This window comes from Crocodylus porosus, unplaced genomic scaffold (genome assembly GCF_001723895.1).
Source record: "Crocodylus porosus isolate Cpor-Errol unplaced genomic scaffold, CroPor_comp1, whole genome shotgun sequence".
Lineage (NCBI taxonomy): Eukaryota > Metazoa > Chordata > Crocodylia > Crocodylidae > Crocodylus > Crocodylus porosus.
The window spans coordinates 78,807,281-78,829,389 of record NW_017728948.1 but is presented as its reverse complement, the minus strand read 5'-3'; the positions used below and the strand labels follow the sequence as shown (position 1 = coordinate 78,829,389).

The window sequence follows — 22,109 nt, the reverse complement described above, 5'->3', positions numbered from 1 at the left end:
CTCTTCAGATACAGTGAACAACTCACTGACAAAATGTTTGAATATGATCCCTCTATGGAATGTAGCCTTAAGGTTAAGAGAGAAATTGAGGCTGCGATGATGCCTTACCTAGAAATGTATAAGGACCTACAGAAAAAGGCTGAACAGCTTCCCATCACAACGTTTCTTTGCAAACCCTCCCCTGTCAACCTCCGCCCTCCCCCTCCCCCCAAGTCCTTTGGCCACCACCACTGTTTGATAATGAGACAGAGAACGAGGAGCAAGGGAGCAAGTTCAAGAAATTAGAGAGAGATTAGCAATCAGCTGATTAGCAATCAGTTAGCACAATTACTGCCGCTAGTTAGCACAATTACTGTCTCCTAGCCTATTATTGGTATTCGCAGATTTTGCTATTCACAGGGATCTCGTGGGCACGTATTAGAATAGGACTTGAATGCAGCATCCCCTTTCCCACCACACAGGGCCCATATACATACTTCTGCCTCACTCTCTGGGAATTCTTACCTGATTCAGGGACTTTAAAAAGTTCCTAGGTGCTGCTCCTACAGTGTGGTCTGTCTGCCCTGGTAGCAGAGGAGGCTGGGAGCAGGGGTTCAGTCACCCAAGCAGTGCCAGCTGCTGCTCCTATGCCGCCCTTTTTAAAATTCTCCGTCAACCTAGGAGCAGAAAAAAATGAACGTCTCCTCTCCCTCTAAGTTAGACCATGGCAGCTATTGAATATCAAGTCAGAACAGTGTGCAAAGCTGTCAGTTCCCATGTCCGTCCAATTGTAAATGCAGTATTTAGTAACCACATTGTTTTCACAAATACTGTATTGGGCAATTTAAAATTTAGTTTAAAAGCAACACAGTAAATCACTTCACACCCTTCAAGTAGATTTGTTCTATGATGGAAAAGATAGATAGATAGGAGCAAAGCAACAAAAGACTGAATCTTATTTGGTGTCTTAGAATAGCAAAAATCAAAGTGTTCAGTTCAGATGAACACCACTTGTGGCAGAAACAAGCTCATTCTGTATAGGATAGCCATGTCCCTGCACTGTTCACCTGAGTTATTATGAAACACGTATGTAACAGTGCAGGTTTACATGTAAGAATTAGAGATGTGGTTTTAACAGATCTTTCTATGACCCAAAATCTGATTATAAATGATGTTCACTGGCAGAGAGACAGTTGTTTTATTTTATGTTTGCACAGTGCCCAGCACATAGGATACTATTTTTTTCACAGGATACAAAACTAACTAGTGTCACCTTTGTTTGAAGCAGTTTTAAAAAATTGTTCAAAAATTAAAACAGTGGCATTTTAAAGTAGATGATTTAACTATTACCCAGGGCCACTCCACAGCAACAGCTTTTGCAACACATGGCCATGTCTGAAGGTTCATAAAGCAGGTTTTGCTGGCTGGGCACCTTTCAGCACTGTTCATCATAGTTTGGTATATTATATGGCATGCTGCACTCTAATAATTCACAAGTGGTAAATGGCAGTGCCTTTGTGGTATCTGATAACTAGGACATGACACACTATAAGACTCAAGAGGATGGGACAATGGAAAAGATAGATTAGATACAACATAAACAGCTGCTAAGCTGAGATAAACAAAGAGCATTTTCCATAATGAGGGCAGTGTCAAGTAAATAATTATGATCTCAAAAACAATTTTGCTGACAGAGCATAAAATCAAAGCCAGTATTAGAAGAGAAAAATCTATCCTCTACATAGCAGTCAAAAATAAAGACGTTAACATAGATGGGGCTAAAAAGACCCTAATAGTTAAAAATGAAAATTTTGCAGAGTTCAGTCAAGATGGCTAGGAGATAGATTTACATGTTGGCAGTCAGATTTAGAAATGAGAACAGGATCATATTAATAAGCACTTACCTAATTTGTGTCAGTTTCATAATTCTCCTGGTTCATTACCTTCTTCCGGGCTGATTAAGAAACATTCTTCTTAATATTACAGCCACAGTAATTTGATTGTAGTTTAAAAAACAAAGGTTTATACTGCCTCTTTCCTTCTCCCCTCCCAGACTTTAATGCTAGTGAAAGGTGTTGGGTTGGGTGTGTAGAAAGTAGTACAGTCTCTTTAAGCAGTTCAAGGCTTCCCCTGCTAAATCCCTAAACCGCAACAGCTGGATTAGAAGGCAATCCACTCCTCACCTGCAGTCTGAGTTCTGTCTAGGCCAATGGAGTACAATTACATCAGGCAGGACCTGCCTTTACAGTCCTTCCAAGCATTTGACATTTCTGGAAATTAATAAGGATGACTCTAGGTCTCAGATGATCCTAGGGGAGTGCCAACATCCCTTGCAAGGGAGGCCTCTGCAACCCTGCAGTAGTCACCTACACTTTCTTCCTCCTGACTTGCCCTGATGACCTGGTGAGTGGTGGTATCACCACTAGCACCCTAACAACTGCCAAGAAGAGAATCACCAGGTTGCCATGCAAAAAGGACCATATTCCTGAGCAGATCACTGCAGGGTGAATTAGATCATTTTAATTCTGGGCAAAATGGCAGTGACTTTTGCAATGCTGTGATGCAAGAAGCAGCAGGAACTAGGAGTCTCACTTCTCCCAGCCCCAACCACCAGAAGTGAGATAGAGAGGAGGGCCTAACCCCCACCCCCTCACGTGCCACCAAGTGACAAAGACTTATAATACCTTGAACTTTTCACCACCTCAGCAATTGTACACCTCATACTAAACCATTGTCTAAGAATGTCTTACCATCTCAAGTCTGTACTGATGCACTTACCATGCACAGGATCTTGTTCTCTATTCTCTGCAGTGCTGCATTGAAATGCTTCCACCCCCTTGAGCCCAGGTAACCATAGACTGCATGACCAGCTGCACGTTCTAGATTGCAGACTTATACCAATTCACAACTTATACCAATTCTGTACCATGTAACTACTATGCACAGTGTCCTGCATCTACTCCAAACTTTACAAGGCCATGTAACTAACTGTATTTTTAACATACATTGATAAAGTTTTAAATTTGCTCTTAGTCCCTTTGCCCCAGGCTAATGTTCACTATAAAATGAGAGTGCCATCTGGAGTACGGATACTGTAGTTCTCTACCACTCTAATGAATGAATTAAACTGTGGGTACGATTTACTAGCTCTCCAGCAGGAGTTGATGATTATTCAGCAGTGGCTTTTTTTTGGAGATCAGGACCACCTTGATTGAGCACCTATTGCTGGAGTAAAGATAAAGTGTGCAAGAACACATTCAGCAAATTCTGTTTTCCAATTTCCACTAGCTTGACATGTTAATGAAATAGGAGAACACAGAAAGGGTAGTTTCAAGCCCCATTAGTAATTTCCTAATCATCATCTCAGAGAATTCTAGAGTTCACAAGCTTATCAGAAACATGAGCAATAAAATTAATGCTCTGGGGAAATATTGAATATTAAGCCAGGTCACTCTCTTTGTCCATCTATCCAGCCTATGAGCCCCTTCTGACCAAGCATTTTTGCTAAACTAGAACCTTAGTACCTGACTAAATTGTATCCTATTTAACTTCAGACCATTTTGGTTATTCCACTCCACTAGAATATCTAATTCTTTCTGTATGATAATTCAATCATCTTTTGCCTTGGCAAGACCTCCCAACTTTGTGTGATACGTAAATTTTATAAGCACAGACCTAATTCTTACACCAATGTCACTAATGAAAATGTTAAATACGATGGGTCCCAAGACTGATTCTTCAGCAACACAGTTAGTAACTTCTCTACAATCTGATCACTCCCATTTCAATGCTTCCTCTTCAATCTCCCTTTTAGCCAGTTCCTTATACACTTTACAATTATAGCCTTGACCTCATCTTTCCTGATTTAGTAAAAAAATTCCCATGAGCACAATATTAAATACTTTGTTTAATCTAGATAGATTAGGTTTGCTGCATCACCCTTGTCTTAAAAGACAGTTATCCTGTCACAGAAAGTTATTATATTGGTCTGATATGATCTTCCATGAAAAAAACTATGTTAAATTGTGTTCCATTTTCCCTTTATCTCCATGTCCTTTCCTTCAATATCTGCTCTACGGCCACACATAATGTTAAAGTAAAACAGGCTTGTATTGCCTCTCTCTGGGCCCCAGTCCCATAGCAAGGAAATTTAGCCTCTGGGGCAAGCCCGCAGTAGCACCCCACCCTCACCCTGTGCACAGGTCTGGGGGACGCACACCCACCCATGCTTGCCTGGGCGTGCACACAGCAGCAGCAACCACACCCCACCCCTGCACTCTCTTCCCCCTCAAACAAGCCACTCCAGGGTCCGTCTTACATCCCGCCTCAGCTGGGCAGTGCCTGTTGGTGCCCCTTTTCTTTGACACCCAGTGAAACTGTCCCACCCACCCCACTTTTTTGCATACAGGAATCACATTGGCTATTCTCCAGTCATAGGTTACTACCCTGCACTGAGAGAATCATGGAAGATCTATGCTAGAGGACATGCTATGTCAAGCACAGTATTGCCAACTCTCATGATTTTTGGTGTTGTTCTTGAAGTCTACACTTAAGGATTTGCAGACAGGAGCCCTAGCACTGGTCAGAGGTTCTGCAGCACATCTTATCTTGGCTTGCCATTCAGCCACAGAAGAGGCCTGCCTGAGGTCTTCCCTACAAACCCAGGGCTCCAGGTATCACCAGCCACAAATAGGCAGACACACACCCCACCACCTTTGAAGCCCATATAAGGCAAAAATAATTAATTAATTACTTAATGAATTAATTACTAAACTACCTCTACCTAACTAACTAATGGGCCATGTAAAAGGGCCCTCTGCCCAGCAAAAAGGGGCCACAAGCAGTTCCAATCTCTCGCCTCTTATCTGCCAGCCTCATGCTGAGCTCCAGAGGTGCTTCGAAAGCCCCCAGGCCTGCTGCCTTCTTACCTTGATTGGTCTAAACCCTCTCAGCTGCCCCAAAATTAAAAAAACCTAAGAAAAAGCAGTTTGGCTGCACCAGCTGACCCATCCGCACACACATTCCTAGGGCTCCGAGGGAAGCCTGACCTAGAATCTCGGGGATTGGCGTGACATGCCCTGCATCTTTGCAGGCAGGGGCCCTGGCACTGGTCAGATGGGCTCTGCAACACATCTCACCTTGGCATGTCTTGGGGTGCACAAAAAAAAAAAAATTATCCAGCAAAGGCCATGAATTGAGACTTAAAATTACCTGTCTGCAGGCAAACTTGAATTCGCAAGCTTTCAGTCACCTGCTTACAACTCAGGCCCTCCAGCCACAAAAGAGGCCTCCCTGGGCTCCTCGCTACAAACCCAGAGCTCCACCTGTCACTGGCCAGAAACTGGCACACACACCACCTTTAGGAGCACCTCCCCCCCCAAAACAAATAATGGGCCATCTAAAATGGCCCTCTGCCCAGCAAAAAGGGGCTAGGAGCAGCCCCAAACTCTCCTCTTTTATCTGCCAGCCCCATGCTGAGCCCCAGATCCACTTCGCAAGCACTGAGGCCTGCTGCCTTCTTACCTGCTAGGGCCTGAAACCTTTCAGCTGCCAAAACTAAAAAACCTTAAAAGGCATCCCCACACACATTCCCAGGGGTCCCAGGGAAGCCCGACCTAGAATCTGAGGGATTGGCATGGCATGCTGAAAGGATCAAAATAGAAAAAAAGAAAAAAAAAAGAAAAAAATTCCAGAAGTTTTACAAAACCCAAAAACTAGACATAAGTTTAAACTAGAAACTCAGATCTAAAACCCCTCCACACATTGTGAAATCTTGCATTTAACCCCACATTTACTCAACACGCAACTGGCATTCTCCCATTTCTGGTACATAGGATTAAAGGCCCAGCTAAGCTAGGAATTGAGGCCCCCCATGCTCCTGTGGGATGCTCCATCCGCCCCAGCATCACACCATTCACAAGCCACGCTGGTACCTTGAGGTACGTAGAACAAACATTTAAATCTGTGTCTATGTCCAGATCACTGATTCTCTGAAATCAGCATCGAATCTTCAGATTCAGCCAAATCGAATCAGGGACAGTGATCCGAATCAACGAATTGAATCACTGTCCCTGATTCAGGCTGAATCCAAATTGAATAGGGCCCACTTTGGCACCCCTAGTGCTCCCCTCTCCAGATAGAAGGGATGGGTGGCAAGGCAAGAGTGCTGTGGGAGGGATCTGCAAACTGCAGGCCAGATCCCTCTACTCCCTAAAGAGTCAAGCCAGGACAAGGGATGCTTAACTATATACAGATTTATTAATATATACAAAATCTAAAGAAAATGTAGATTAATTACATATATACACAAATGTACAATTATCATATAACGCTATTTTCTGGAAATAAAGACTGAAAGACTCCACCCCCTCAAGTAGCAGAGAGCAATGCACAGGCAAGAAATTGATCTAAAATAGATAAACCACAGGTAAGTACAGGTAAGCACAAATAAATACAGATAAACAACAATCAAATACAGGTATGCACAGGTAAGTATATATAACTATCAGGGAAAGGGTCCCAGGAGTGTCCCAATAAGAACCATATGTTTAACACTCTATTAAGCTACCAATATACAGAGATAAAGTGTCCACAAAATATAAGGCACAAATGTCACAAAATATGAGGTGTTCTTTCAAAAAATAGAAGGCAACAAGTCAAACTTAATTCTGTAATTTCCCCACGGCCCAGACTGATCCTGGGAACATCGACTGTGCTCCAGCCTGCAGTGACAGGAGAAGATCCTCGGTGCTCTCCAAGCCTACAGTGGCCCCAAGGGACACCTCCATAAGAAAATCCCAGACCTGGGAAGCCCTTTCCTGCTTAAGCTCTCCTAAAATAAGCCACCTCATGAACAGGTTAGCTCCCCTCCCCTGTGGGAAACCCTTCACAGCAACTCACGACTCCAGGGCCTAGACGGGTGGTCCTCATCCCCTCGGCCAGGTCGCTCCTCACATACGTGGCCTCCCAGGCCACTGGCTTTCCTCAGGCTGCCTCCCACAGGTGGCCCTGTGCACCGTCACGTGCACTAAGGGCTCTGCCTTCTGCTGAGGGTTGGAGGCCTGGGCCACCTCATGAGGTGCCAGGGCTCGGTCCTTTCCTGGACCTTCCATGTAGTGTGGTCTTATACCAAGCCACTGTCCTGTGCCAGTAGATGTAGCCCCAAGTGGCTCTCAGGGTTCTCAATCCCCCCAGATCACCCCATGCTGAACCATTGGCACCACATCCTGGCCAACTGCCATGGATGGGGACTGAGCTACCTTGGGCAGCGCCCAGAGTCCTGACTCTGTGCACAGTCCTGTGCATTGAGTTCCTGGCATCTCACCAGAGGGTACAGACCCGAGCCACCTTGTGCAGCTCCCAGGGTCTCCGCTCATGCACCAAGTTCCTGGCCTCATGCCAGAGGTTGCATAAATGGCTCCCAGGGTCTCAGCCCCATGTGCCAAGCTGCACACCACATAAACACCACACCAGCTGGGGCTATAGCGTCGGACTGGCGCTGGCTCCACCTGCTGGGCAGCTCTTCCCAGCTTTTCTCCTGCCCCACTCTCTTCTTCATCCCCCGCTCCATCTGTTGCATGCTGGGCACACTGTTCCTTTTATCCACTCTGGAGGCTCAGCCCCCAGAGTGCTATCAGACTTGCAAAGTGCAGGCTACAACCAGGTCCAGGGCTCTTTGCCCTCCCCCTCCCTGGGAGGGGTGGGGCAAGCCCCTTCCCAGCAGTTACCTGATTGGTGGACGTGTTCCACCTCGCATGAGGAGGTTCAATGGCCAAGTGATGGTGGCATAGTCTTGTACGAACCTTCTATTAAAACTGGCAAACCCCAGAAACCTCTTTAGCTCCCTGTCGTTGGTGGGTCCGGACCAGGTGGTCACAGCATTGACCTTATATATCCCACATATTTGACCAAGGCCTGGCAGAACTTACATTGTCAATGGCCAATTTAAGTCCCGCTGCCTCAAGTCGATCCAACATGTGGAGGAGCCTCTCGTCGTGTTCTTCCAGGACCTGGCCGAATACAATGTCGTCCAGGTACACCAATACCTGGGTTAGGTGCATATCCCCTACTACCTTTACCATAAGCCTCTGAAAAGTAGCTGGGGCACCTGAGATGCCCTGGGGCATGTGTTCAAACTGGAAAAATCCTAAGGGACATATAAAGGCTGTCTTTTCTTTGTTGGCTTCCCTGAGGGGGGATTTTATAGTACCCACTCCAGAAGTCTAACACAGAGAACCACTTACTGCCTCACAGACAATCCAAGGCCTCCTGTACCCTAGGAACTGTGTACTGGTCCACCACCGTGAGAGCATTCAATACATGATAATCGATACACATTCTCAAATTCCCATTTTTTTTTTTTACACACTATAACACTGGGTGAGGCATAGGGACTCTTGGACTCAGTAATAATTTTGTAGTCGAGAAGCTCTTGCAAGTGACGTTGAACCTCCCCTATCTCTGCCAACAGAATATGGCAAGATCTTTCACAAAAAGGACATGGGTCACTAAGGTGGATCTGGTGTTCAACACCTTTAGCATCCCCCACATCCCACTCATGTAGGGAGAAGACGTTGGTCCTGCCCTGCAGCTTTTCACATAGCTGTGCCTTCCATGCGTCCAGCATGGGGGAGTCCCCAAAGAAAAGCCTGTCTGGATCTATAGGTGAAGAGTCCAGCTTCACTATAAGGGCAACCACCTCAGTCTCCCTGACTCTGGCCACTTTTTGCCCAGGATAAATCACAACATCCTTCAGGGCGGGATTCACCACCACAACGTTGACCTGCTCTCTGCTCAAACATTGGGGTTAAATAGTCTGTCAGGAATCCTTAGCACTTGAGGTCCTTCCTTCCTTAGGAAGGTCTCTACCACAACCAGGCCTGCTGGCAAGGGGCCACTCTCCCACCTACACACAATGGGAGGGCCCTTGGCAGGGATCTTCCGAGGGGCCGCCCTGAGAAATGCAGGGCCCCCAGGATTTGAGAAACTTTCCCCATACCCCTCTTTTCCCATCTAGCATAGGTCTCAGAACATAGGGCATGCATTTTCATCTGCTTCTGAAAACTCAGGTCAGCCTGCTGCCTGCAGTACTTGGCCAGTACCTGAAAAATACTGGAATTGGTTCCAATGAAGAGCAAAGCTCCCTTCCTCCACCCAGGGTCTGGACACACCAGGGGGATGGTCGCCACTTCTTTATCTACCCCTCCTACGGACACAGGGAATGTAATCTGGATTCGGACATGCCCACTATAAGAATACTGATCCTGGCTTAAACCGCACAAACCCAAGCCAGAGAGAGGGTACAATGGTAAATGCTCAAAATTCGCTTTATAGAGGGACTCGAATAGGATAGTCACTTGTGATCCGCCATCCAGAATGGCTATGCACTTGTGATCATTGACAACCACCGGGACCTCCGCTCTAGGGCCAATCAATCCTTCAGGTATCACGTTCAGGTCTGAGGCTCAGGAGTCTGACAGGGCCTGGGGTGGAACAGACTCCCTTGCTCCATCCCTCATTTCCCAACTCCCACTGGGTCTTTAGCCACTGAAAAACCAAATCTGGGTTTTCAGGCTTAGAGCACCCTCTGGCCATGTAGCCATATTCCCCACACCTATGGCAAATTCCAGGGGTTTTAGAGCAAGTCCGCACCTTAGTTCGGCTCGGGGCATTCTGATTAGTCCTAGGTTGCATCCTAGAGGAAGCCCCGGTGACCACAGCTGCTAAGACTGGTGGCAAGGGTTCTTCCTCAGCCTCGGGGGAAGCAGGGGTGTTCCTCCTGTGGGGTCACCGTCAACCCCTGGCTAACGGGTCTCCTCCAAACAGGATTGTCCTCCAGGGTCCACAGTTTCACATAAATGGAGGATCTCCTCCTCCTCTCTCACCTCCTTCATGAGCTGACCAAAACCAGGGGGGTTGCCCTTTGGCGTTCCAAACTTTAATTCTGAATAAGGGCTAAGCCATAACAGGCTCCTATCTGGACTTCCTGGAGTTTCGCATGGTCAGCCTCTATCATGCTAAGAGCTCCTTGTGCCACTACGCACTGTAGCACCAGCTCTAAACAAAGCAGGTATGAGGAGACAGCTTCATCCTTATACTGAAAGGTACTAAACAGTTCACAATAAGGCCCCCCACACTGCAATGGTTGCCCAAACACATCCGGCAGTGTCTGGAGGCACTGTTGAGTAGCGATACCAGGTTTTGAAGTTTGGCAGTTCGAATGATCCCAAACACAGGTTCCCGCAGCACATCCAAAAGATGCTGACGTTTTTCTTCATCTGGGATTTGCCATGTCAACAAGGTGTCTTGTATATGAGCGGCCCATGCTTCAAACCCTTCTTCCCCCGCAGGAATCAGGAAATTTCCTGAAAAGTTTCTCAATCTTTTATACATGGCCTGGTCATTGGAGGAGCTTGTCACCTTTCTAATGACCTGCTGCAAGGCGGTGACCCACTCCAATGCGTCACTGGACAAGGCTGTTGTCATTCCAGGCCAAGATGATTCCTGGGCATTCCTCCCCTCCCGATGCCTTGGGACTGTTAGGATCTGACATATTTCCCTTTCTGATTTTCTATAGAGATGCACAATACATTTAATGTTGAATCACCTGCCACCAAATCCCATGCGAACCTTCAAAATGTAACCCGGGTACACCCAAGGAATGTGCTCCCTTCTCTAGATAGAAGGGATGGGTGGCAAAGCAGGAATGCTGAGAGGGATCTGCAGACTGCAGGCCAGATCCCTCTACTCCCTAAAGAGTCAGGCCAGGACAAGGGATACTTAACTATATATAGATTTATTAATATATACAAATCTCTTCATTATTTTAATAGTTTGTGTTGTGGCACTGACTAGTTCAGGGCCTCATCAAGTGTGATCTATTATAGATGAGTTGCTTGCTCATTATTACACCTTCACCTAGTGGGAAATCACATTCTTTGCACTGTAAACTCATGTAGTGTTAGTAATAACTGGCATGTCAATGAAACCACACTGCAGACACGCAGGCTTTGCTATGTTTTAAAGATGAGGAGACTGTCTCATTACATATACAAAAGGGCAGAAGAGATCTTGTCCTTGGCAATTAAACAGGGCAAGATTATTCTAGTTGCACCTTGAAAATGTTGTTCCACATCTGCATCTGTCCCTGTTCCTCTATGTTGTCTAACAGATATCTTATACAGCAACAGGTACTCAGGCAGGTTTAACTGTCACACAAACGCAGGAGCAGGGTGAAGGGAAAGAGAGGAGTTCTAGGAAAACAGAGTCCTCAGAGAATTATGCACTGTCATAAAAAGGATAGCAGTGGGAAGCTGGACAAATTCAAAGTCGTTATACTATGAATAGGGGTGTAGGTTGTAGCTGTGTCGATCTAAAGACATATGCAGACAATGTTCTTTGGATAAATCCACTATCTTTTCTTAGACCAACTCAAATAGCTTGTCTAATAAAAGATTTACCCAAAACCCTTGTCTGCCTATATCCTACGAACAGAAATTGTTAGGGTCCTGTTCAGCTATTCTGGATGGGATTCCCAAAAGATACTAGTTGATTCCAGATATTGAATACTATATGCTAGATGTTCTTAATTCAACAAAGGGTATAAAACCACAGACAGCAAAGATTCAGAATTTCAGGATACAGTGTTTCAAAGTCCAACATCCAACATAGACGTGGGAGACCTGAAATGCTAGCCTTGGCAGAATGTTGGCTTCATGATCTTCATGATTCCAAGTTGCCCCTGTACTGGCAAATATGGCATGATTGGGATCTGATCCCAGAATCCTTAATTGCGTGTCCTGCTATGAACATGTGGCATGGCAGGAAAGAGAGAGCCATTGGGATCAGAGATCAGACCCCATCACACCTTTAAATGAATGTCCAGCAGCAGCCTAAGGATAACTACTCTGCGGATTTCTAATTAAAAGGTATTTAGGATAATTACAAATAGCTAAAGGAGGATACACAATTTATTACTCACCCCCAAGTTCTTCTGCTCTGTTTTCCAATTTTTACTCTCACTCACCCATGTCTTCTTTCTTTCCTGTCTTGATCCATTAAGCTTCTATCCTCTATACCTTCTGGCACCACCTAAAAAAACAAAACAAAACAATAGCACTTAGCAAATGTTATATCCATAGACATTTAAATGTTTTCCAAAGCAGAGACATATGGTCCCCCAATTCATATGAGATTCATGATGTGATATGACTTGGCCAAAGTCACAGAATGAGTCAGTGGCATAGCTGGAAATGGCACCCAAATCTTCTAGTTCCCAGCACTACGGCCTACGAACGGTCAACACTCCTTCCTTGACATCAAGTGATAACTAGTTACACAGATGAAAGTCTTGACACAACATGATTTCTTTTTGATTCACACAAAAATAATGGACCTGCCCCTGTGCTCACTGCCATAACTCAGTCACCTTGCTTTCCACTGTGGCCCAACTTGCATTTGTATAGTGCAGGGGCAGGCAATTATTTTAGATGGAGGGCCACTTACTGAGTTTTGGCAAGCCATCAAGGGCTGCATGACAGGCAGCCCAGGGCAGATAAATATTAATTTTCTAAATTTTTTAGGGGCCCTGCGGGCTGGATAGAATAGCCTGGCAGGCCGTATCCGACCCACCCCTGGTATAGTGCCTACTTCATTTGAAATTATTTTGAGGCAGGGATCTTGGGCTATATTTTTCAGAATACTTAGACCCCAAACTTCCACTAGCTTCAGTGGGAATCTTGTATCCAGATAGCTTTAAAACCCTGTTCCCACTTATCTTTATAGCTTTGTGTTAGGCTCTGTGTTATTCACAGTAAAATTGGTCATTGCAGTGATCAGTTTCAGGGGATATTTTGTCTAATCCTCCCAAGAATATCCTGTAACCCAGCAGGACCCAAAGCAGAAGCCAACTAATCCTCTTCTGCACAACTCCAGTAGGATGGTAAAAAAAAAAAGCCTTGGCTATTGCCTCGGCTTTTTTTGTAACCTCATAATTCATGCCAGAACATAGGTATCCACAGTGCACGTTTGACCCAAGGTGAGGGAAACTTGACTCAGAAACTAGCCATGAAAATATTTACATAAGAGGCAGTAACTATACAGGCCTATTTGTTATGCCCAGAGAAATGTGGCCCACAAAGAGAACTAGAAGTCTCCCTTAATCAAGTGAGGCAGTAGAGATATAACAATGGATTACTTGGGACAAATAAAGAGAAAACAGGGACTAGAGACTGGATCACAAGTTTTATAACAAATATTTCAAGGGGGGACACCAAACAGAGCAGACTAGCCAGTGCCCACTATCTTTGAAACAAGTCCAAGGAGCCAGTGGATGTCATCCAGTGATACTCTGCCTGGAGATATGAGCAGCAGAGTTATCAGAAGATGGCCCCACATTCACCAAGGTTCCCTGCCCTGGCCAGAGCCTCCTTCCTGGTCTGATAAATGGCAAGTTTGGCCAGAGCCAGGGGGAGGTTGACCAGGATATCCCAAAATTTTGTGGGGCCTCAGATGGGGATTGCATAAAAAAAGTGATGGGAGAAGTGCAGCTAAAACAGGGGTGGGCAATTATTTTGGCTAGAGGGCCGCTTAATAAGTTTTCGTGAGATCTTGAGGCCACAAGGGTAGCCCTGCACCTTGACAGGTGCCCTGCCCTTTTGTCACCACCTTGGGACCAGAAGTCCTGCCCCCTAACTCCTGGCTTTTGCCACTGAAAGTCCCTCCCCTTGTCCCTGGAAGTACTCTGGGGGGAGGGAGGGTTACTATCTTGGAACTAGAAAAGAAAGAAATCATATACTAACAATCAAACATCTTCTATATAATAATAACGTATTTTTATTCTATTTTTTAAAATATTTCTGTCCTGATTTATGTATGTTTGTATAGTGTATATAGATGTGATTGCATAATAGCTCAAAATAAAGTCTTACTTTTGTATATTGTATGTGAGGGGGTGGGTATGTATGCTGTGGGGTATGTGTGGGTGTGGATGTCTGAAGTGTAGGGTTTGTGGTGAGTGTGGGCTTTGTGGGGGGGATGTGGGTATGGGGTGCAGGTGTGTGTGTGTGTGGGTAAAGTTATGGTGGGGTATGCGTGTGCCCAACCCCCCAGGCATGTAGCCCCTGCTACTGGCAGCAGCAGCAGTGGCTGGCCCTCAGAGACTTATGCAAAGTCATAAAAAGCATAACGCTGGGAAGCCAGACAAATTCAAAGTTCTTATCCTATGAACAGCCATTGTTAGGGTCTTGTTGCTCAGCTATTCTGGCTGGGATTCCCAAAAGACACCAGTTGATTCCAGCAGCAACAGTGGTTGGCCCTCAGGGCATTCACGGCCTGCGCAGGCAGAGTCCCCCTGGTGGCACACAGCTCTGGCTGCACACCTTGCGGGGAAGCCCCATGTGATGGAGCTGGCAGCATGGCCTTCCTTCCTGTCACCACATGCAGCACAAGACTCCACTAGAAAGCAGGAAGGAGGGCCAGCCCAACCTGGTTGAATCCTGCAGCACTCCCCATCACTTCTGACACTCCGACATAGTCCCAGGAGCTGCACATGGCAGCAAGGAGTGAGGAAGGCCACCAGCTCCACTGCATGCGGCTTCCCCCACTGGCAAGTCCCAGGAGCTGCACATGAGCCACAAGAAGCCCCATGGAATGCAACTGAGCTGACCTGGGCTCTGTGCTCCTGCCACTCTGCTGGGTGCAGACCCGTGCCTCAGGCTCCGTGCTCCCACCAGCCCCACACTCCACACTCCCACGCAGCTGCAACTTCTCCCTGCCCCCACTTACCTACTTGCTGCCCAGATCACTGCAGCAGTGACAGAAGGAGCTGATAGAGGCTGGGGGAGCCAAACAGTTCCCTGGGCATTGGCAGCAGAAGTCCCACACAGAAGTTATGCATGTTGGTTGAGGCCCTCTTGCACACAAGGATGGGAGTGCAGCATGCTGCCCTGGCAGAAGGGGGCGCGCTTGGTGGGTGCCCGCCCATGGGCCTCGTAAAATCATCTGGTGGGCTGGATGTGGCCCATGAGCCGTATTTTTCCCGCCTCTGAGCTAGAACCTCAGGAGGAGGTTCCTAAGAAGGCAGTGCCAGGGTAGGCATGTGCCAGGGTCTCATTTCATTGACAGAAGGGGCAGATGTCAAGAGCGTTTGTAAACTGTGCCAAATCCTGCCTGTGGAGACAGCTTTGTGCAGGAGCCAGCCTAGGTCCTCTTGTGGCTCACGGGTGTAGGGCAGAGTACAGCAGTGACCGTACAGGACATTTATGGCAGGTTATGTCCTTATGTCCCAACATAAAAACATCTCCAGAAAGAGATACCCAACTAGCTAATGAAATTTCCAGTTGCACAAGTGGAACAGTAACTGGCAAGCCAAAATATGTTGCATTTAATTCACACACAAAAAACAAAAGGAAACTTTACAGGGAAAAACAGTAGGATTGTATTTTTGTCCCTTTTGTTACCTTGAGTTAGCTCCTGCTCCATTCTTAAGCATAGCCTCCCCATTGGAACGGCAACAGAAATCCAACTCATTACCCATGGTTAGTCTTGATATAATTTACTTGTTTCATATTTAATTTTAAAGCTATTCCTATTGCCAAATTTAATTCAGGAGCCCATTATGCAGGACATACTCTCTCAAGTCCTCTCCTTATGCCCAGAGACCAAAGAAATTAGATATTCATCTACTACAATCACATTCAGTGAAGTATTTGAACAGCTGTCACTCAATGGCACAGCACAATCAATAAGAGTAGCAGCAGCTCAAGAAGATCAAGATATACCGATATTTTCATTTAATTGCCCAAACAACCTCTAGTAAAAATGGAAGGAAGAAAATTATCATTCCTTCAATTATGTAAAGTACATACAACTTGTCAGGACCTAGAAAGTCTTGCCCAATCAGCATTTCCACCTCAGTCCCAACGGCATCATTTTATTATGAAAGTAACTGACTTTGACCCCAGACACCATTTCTGAATCTTTTGTCTCCAGTAATCAAACATGTACTATAAGCTGATCCAAATACAAAATGCCCAGCTACTGCTATTGGCAAAGAAGACCATTCAAGATACAGATTGTAACACAAGTGTTTCAACCTACTTTAAGGTTTGTTTGCTTGTTTTAATACTTGTCTTCACATGCCCTGTTAGAAGGCAGAGATCTCAGCTGATAACATCTCCTACCTTTCCCACCTCCAGAAAAAGATCACCTTCCTCCACTCCTAAACACTCCAGTGCCTCTTCCAAACACAAAAGTAGTAGAACAACCAGGAGCCACAATATTTATAACCAGTCCCATCTCCTTTCCCTCCAGCCTGTTCTCACTCATTCCTTGTGCGAAAGAGGGAATTCAGCAGTTGCGTTACTGAGGGGCTGAGTAAACATAGGAAAACTATCTGGCGTTCCAAAGAGCTGGGCCACGCAATGTTCTTTCCTAAACCCTTTGTTCAGTAGGAACAGAGCCACTTCAATCATGACTGAGGAAAAAAAACATATAAAAGAAATCTAGGCAAGCATGAAAGAAGTTGTAAAACTCTTACCACTTGCTATTCTTAAATCAAAAAAGGAGTAAGGATTTTTAAGAAACAGCACCTAATCCCATCCTTAGCTCAAATATACACCAGGTATCACAAGAGTTAGCAAAATTGCTATCATGAAATAACAGCAGGAATGGGCAAAATATGGCTTGCAGGCCAGATTTGGCCCACTAGGCTATTCTGTCTGGCCCACTGGGCCCCTAAAAAATTTAGAAAGTTAATTATTATCTGCATGTGGCTGCCTGTCAAAGATGACAAGGCACCAGTGGCAGCAGGACCCAGGGGGAGCCAGCAGTAGGACCCAATGGCTGAGCAGCAAGCCCCACCTGGCTCTGCCTGCCCCCCAGCCCCCCAACTGGAAGCCTCCCACAAACCACATACCCACCCCTCCACACTCCCCAACAAAATACTTCATTTTGAGCCATTATGCAATCACCTCTATTTACATGACGCAAATGCACACAAATCAGAGCAACAACATTTTTAAAAATATGTTATCATCAACATTTGATTTTTAGAATATAATTTGTTTTTTTTCCCCATTCTAAGATGGCAAACCCCCTTCCCAAAAGGAGTACTTCTGGGGCATGGGGAGGGACTTCCAGAGGCAAAGGACAGGCATTAGGGGGCAGGACTTCCAGTCCCAAGATGGTGAGCAGGGGGTGGGGCACCTGCCAATGGGTGTGGCTACCCTTGTGGCCCTTGACAGTTCGCCAAAGCTTAAGCGGTCCTCCAGCCAAAATTATTCCCCACCGCTGAGTTACAGGAATCACATTGTTTCTAGGGTCCCTTTTCTCCTAAATGTCTAGAGCCATAAGTTTTGTGCCTTCTATGGACTAAGCTGCAAGATATCCTAGTCAGGTCAGGCTTGAGAAGACACTGTAACTGTTCTCTTCACTCATGCACACCTCATGTCCTTCTCTCAGGAACCCACTAATTGTTCAGGTTAGTACATGCAACCACTAATGTAGATAGTTGATTGAACCAATTAGCCAAATAGTATTTATGTGGAATTAAAAGAAGAAAAGAATTGTGCAAAATGTCCATAATATGCATTCCCCTCCCCCCCTCCATGTACATCTACAATTTTTTAAATGAAAAGACTACACCCTTACATCTCCCATAACAAAAACTTGTATGTGCTCTGCTATTTAAAACAGCATTAATAAGTTAATCCTATGCATATGTGCCAATTAGAACACCAGGTGCCTGCTGTGCTCTGACTACATGGAAATGGCCAGGCATGAAACACCTATATCCAACTCTTTTTTTATAGTGGCCTGCAAGAGACCTATTTAACAACTGCATGTGGGAGCACTGCTTCTGCAAGCTGGTTAGACTGTTGTTCTTTTGCTTGCTACTCCCATTTCTAATCTTTCCTTCCTTGAAATGCAGTAAAAGTGACAGAAGAGAGAAATACTGTGGTTTGCTGTCCCATTAACTCCTGGCTGCAGATCATAGTGGGAACTCAGTGTTGTTTCCTCCAAGGATGGGTTAGTGTGGGGCAGGAGCGTATAATAAATTTGTAACACATGTTGGTAAAATAATAGAGTTTATTGGGTCACGGTATACCAGTTAACATCCTTTATCACAACAATAGTGTCAAATCTCTTGAATCTCATGCATGGGTGACTGGTGCCTCTTGAGTCAGTGACAAGGGGGGGAGTTCCCCTGGCAGCCAATCTCACTGACCAGAGGGAAAAGAGGGAGTCCCCCAATGGCCAATCTCACTGAGGGTAGAGGCCCACAGACAATCTTACTCACCAAAGAACTTCTGGAAGCGGCATGACCGCTTTTGCTGGTGGCCCCACTCCTCAGCTAGCACTCGTGGGAGGGGCACTGGTGCTTCTGCCTGCCCCACCCTGCCCATTGCCTAAACAGGGAGCACAGCCTGATAGGGGTTCCACTCTCAAGGGAGGAACGTGCACTCCTGTGCACCCCCTACGCATCGCCACTGGTGTCATGGTAGCTGAGATTTTCCTTTAAACTACAGATGTTGCCCTGTGAGATCAGGCCAACTCTCAGGATCTCAATATTGTGCTGTTACACAGGAGGGGGTGGTGTACAACTGCACAGGCACACACTCACAAATCAAGTAGGTGCATACACACACAATAGGCACATACACACACTCTAGGTGCATGCACCCCCACCAGGCATGCATGCATGTACACACACACTACCAATTCAGGCATGTACACATTCAAAATTACCAGCCTAGGCAAATGCACACCTATTACCAATTCAAGCACCTACACACACGCTACACAGACCAAAAGAAATTAGACCAGAATCAATACCTACACACCCAATACATATACACAGATCACTAATTCATATATCATGCACACAGTCACATATATGTATATCAGTTCACATACATACCTCTCACCTACACATACACACAGGTGAGTTCCTAACTTGGGTGTTGGTGTGTATGTATGTGCTTGGTGTACTTGGGATACCTGGGGGAAGGTTAAAGGTAAAAGAGAAAGTGACAGTGGAGGGGGTGAAAGTTGCTGGGACCAGGATTAGAACTAGTAGACTAGAGAGAGCTGGGCTGAGGCTTAGAGTTACTTTAGGTTACTGCTGGTGGAGAGTGAGATAAAAGTTGCTGGTGCCAGGATTAGAACCCGCAGATTGGAGGGAAGTTGGGGTCACTTATGGTTAATTAGTGTTAATTGAAAGCAGAAAGCTGGCAGAGCAAAGGAGCAATGCTGGGGAGAAGCCTGGAGGAAGGAGGCTACAGGGGAGCCGAGAGGTATGTGGGGAGAGGAAAACTGGGAGTGAGGCTGGAGGAGAGAGAAATTGGGAAGAGGTGGCAAGAGGCAAAAAGTGGCAGGAGCAAGGCTGAGAGCCTGCAGAAAAGGGACACAGAAGGCAAAAAGTGGTGGGAACGGGGCTGAGAGCTGAGAGAGAGACAGGAATTTAAGATAGGGAAGGGACCAGGGCTCAGTAAAACAAACTCAACTCTGGGTTACAAATAATAGTGGTTTTATTGGAAACGGGAGATGGTGACATGATATTTTATTGGTTCCTTTGCACACACACAGACAATGGCAGCAGGGGTTAAAGAGGCTTGATGTAAGGACTGAAGTCCAGGAGGAGAGAGAGAGAGGAAACGTGCAGGTGATATCTACCTATCCCAGGCAGAAAGTGGGTCCTCAATGGCCAGTTGGAGACTCCTTCAGCTCAGTGTTGTCCAGGGCAGGGTCACCGGCAGGGCCTCTGGGGTGGATAGGCAGTGTGACATGGAGCTGGTCTGGTCCAGATGGAAATGGCGTTCCCAAGAAGTCAGTCTTCACTACCCCTTTTTATGGGGCAGACTACCCATGATCTCCTATGAAGAGGGCTTGTCTAGGTAATGTCAGTCCTGTTCCAGAGAGTTCTAGATGTTCTTACCGAGCATGTGCAGCTTGGCACAATGGTGGGTTGCTTCATCTTTTGTTTCTTGAATGCTTAGGGTTGTTCCAAGGGCTGGGTCCTTGGTCCAGGTATTGGGGTTAATGGTTCGGTCATTAAGAGGGAGCTATTTTTAGACCTACTGACATTGTCTCTCAAGCACCCTCATTCATCCCCATTCATCCAGGAATCAATTTACATAGGAGTGGTAGTATGAGTCATAGGTTACACAACTGGGCATGGGGATAAGATGGAGGCTTGACATTACAAGATGGAAACATGACATGACCTATGCTAACTTACATATATTGGCCTAAAATAGTAATCACATAATATAAAAGCAATTAAAAAAAAAAATCAATACAAACATAATAATTATCACTTATAAAACAGTGGATATCTACATCAAAATAGCAGGGCACTTATTTGCAGAGGGGAGAAAAATAACACTTACTACCTAAAACAAAACATTAAAGCTTATCCTACATCTTAGCTTACTTATCTATAGGGAATGGAGAGGGAGGGACAAAGTCAGAAATGGTTGGGGAAGGTGAGGGAATGCATTTTAAAAGAAAAAAAAGAAGAACTGAGGGTTTTGCTACACAGATGCTGGAATCAAGCAATGACAAGAGAATCTCAAATTCTGTTTAAAACAATAATGTAGGTTTCTAGTCCTCATGATTTCAGAGAAAGGTATAAAATGTGAAACAAATTCATCCTAAGGCACCAGAAGGCAAATAAAATAGAATCATAAACATATTATTACTATTTTAAAATCTTAACATTTTTAAGCCAATCTCTTGACATTGGGGGGGAGGTGGGGGAGGAGGGAATAAGCCATGAATTTTTGAATGCTCAGAATTGGCAATACTCTTAATCTTCTCTTGCCTCACATAGACACAGATATTTTTAAAAATTCAAATCTAAATAAATCTTAGCAAATAAAAAATTAATGGTCAATTAGTTAAATGTATAATAGAAATGTCAAGGATGGAGAGCAGGATATATAACATGAGCCCTCATGTGGGCCATTTTAAATATCTGTCAGTAACTATTTTCTCTGAATTTGAAGAGTTCTCTCACAATATGAACAATTCCTGTTTTCAAACAACTCTTTCTACATCCCCTTTTGCAGTTGTCTGTTTAGCAGGCGAGGTGCGTCTGCCAGTTGAAGACGGTGTTTACTGCATCTTGTATCTTTCATTGTCACTGGTCAGTGAGCAGACAGTGCAGGACAACTGTGGCACTATTCTGCCCATCCTCAGGGAACAGAGACAGTGCATTCTTAGATTTCTTTCGATGCCCTCCATTTCTCCTAACATTCACTTACAGAGTTTGACTTAGGAATGGCTGTCCCTGCATCAGAAATATGGTGGTGGGAGTTAATGATCCTTTCCTACTTTCTTTATCAACATGCAATGCCTTGATTGATTGCCAGCCACCATCTATAATCAACATTCTCCTCCATTTGCAACAATGGAAACTGCTGGGCATTATTGTTTCTGACTTCTTGAAAGTATATGCCACTATTTAAAGATTAACAGCCTTTGGCTCAAGAAATGTCAGACATTTGCATGGAGGCTTGTCAATGTTCTGCCCATCAGACTCTGAACTGGTAAGCATAAGAGAGAAAACATTGTGAGGCGTGTTGTGATGAACACCTGATGGAATTGGGTAATTCTAACTTCCATAATAACCGTCGCAAGAAAAATGCAGTCAAACATACACCGTGTTTCCATACCATAACAGTAGACAGGTCAGTCTTGCTGCCAAGGCAACAAACCTTGCCAACCTACACACTCCTGCTCTGCACACTTCAACACTGAAAATGAAGTGGTAAGTAAGCTCATGCAACTTTAATTATGTTAACAGAAGCACTGTATGTGCAATTTGGGATGTGATGATACCCTCTGCTCAGTGCCGGTTAGGCCTCAACTGGAGTACTGTTATGATTTGGGCACTATATTTTAGATATACAAAAACTAGAGAGGACCCAGAGATGAGCAAGCAACAAATATTTCATAGACATCAGGGCTGGAAGGGACCTCGGGAGATCATCGAGTCCAGCCCCCTGCCCAAAGGGCAGGAAGTCAGCTGGGGTACTGTTCCAGACCTTGGGGGCTCGAACAGTAAAGAAATTCTTCCTTATGTCCAGCCTGAAACGGTCTTGCAGGAGTTTGTGACCTTTTGACCT

At 45.4% G+C, this 22,109-nt stretch overlaps 1 long non-coding RNA gene across 2 annotated transcripts in view; it reads right to left on the bottom strand.

Annotated features, from left to right (window-relative positions):
* Positions 1-334: 334 nt before the first annotated feature.
* The window catches only part of LOC109321848, a 46,710-nt gene continuing 24,935 nt past the window's right edge, over positions 335-22,109 (bottom strand). The window contains exons 5-6 of one of the 2 annotated variants that reach the window (XR_002104180.1): positions 11,960-12,069; positions 335-656 (exon numbers count right to left, since the gene is read on the bottom strand). This is a non-coding gene — a long non-coding RNA (uncharacterized LOC109321848). The remainder of the gene's footprint in view (positions 657-11,959; positions 12,070-22,109) is intronic. The other variant, XR_002104181.1, reaches the window with a different exon arrangement.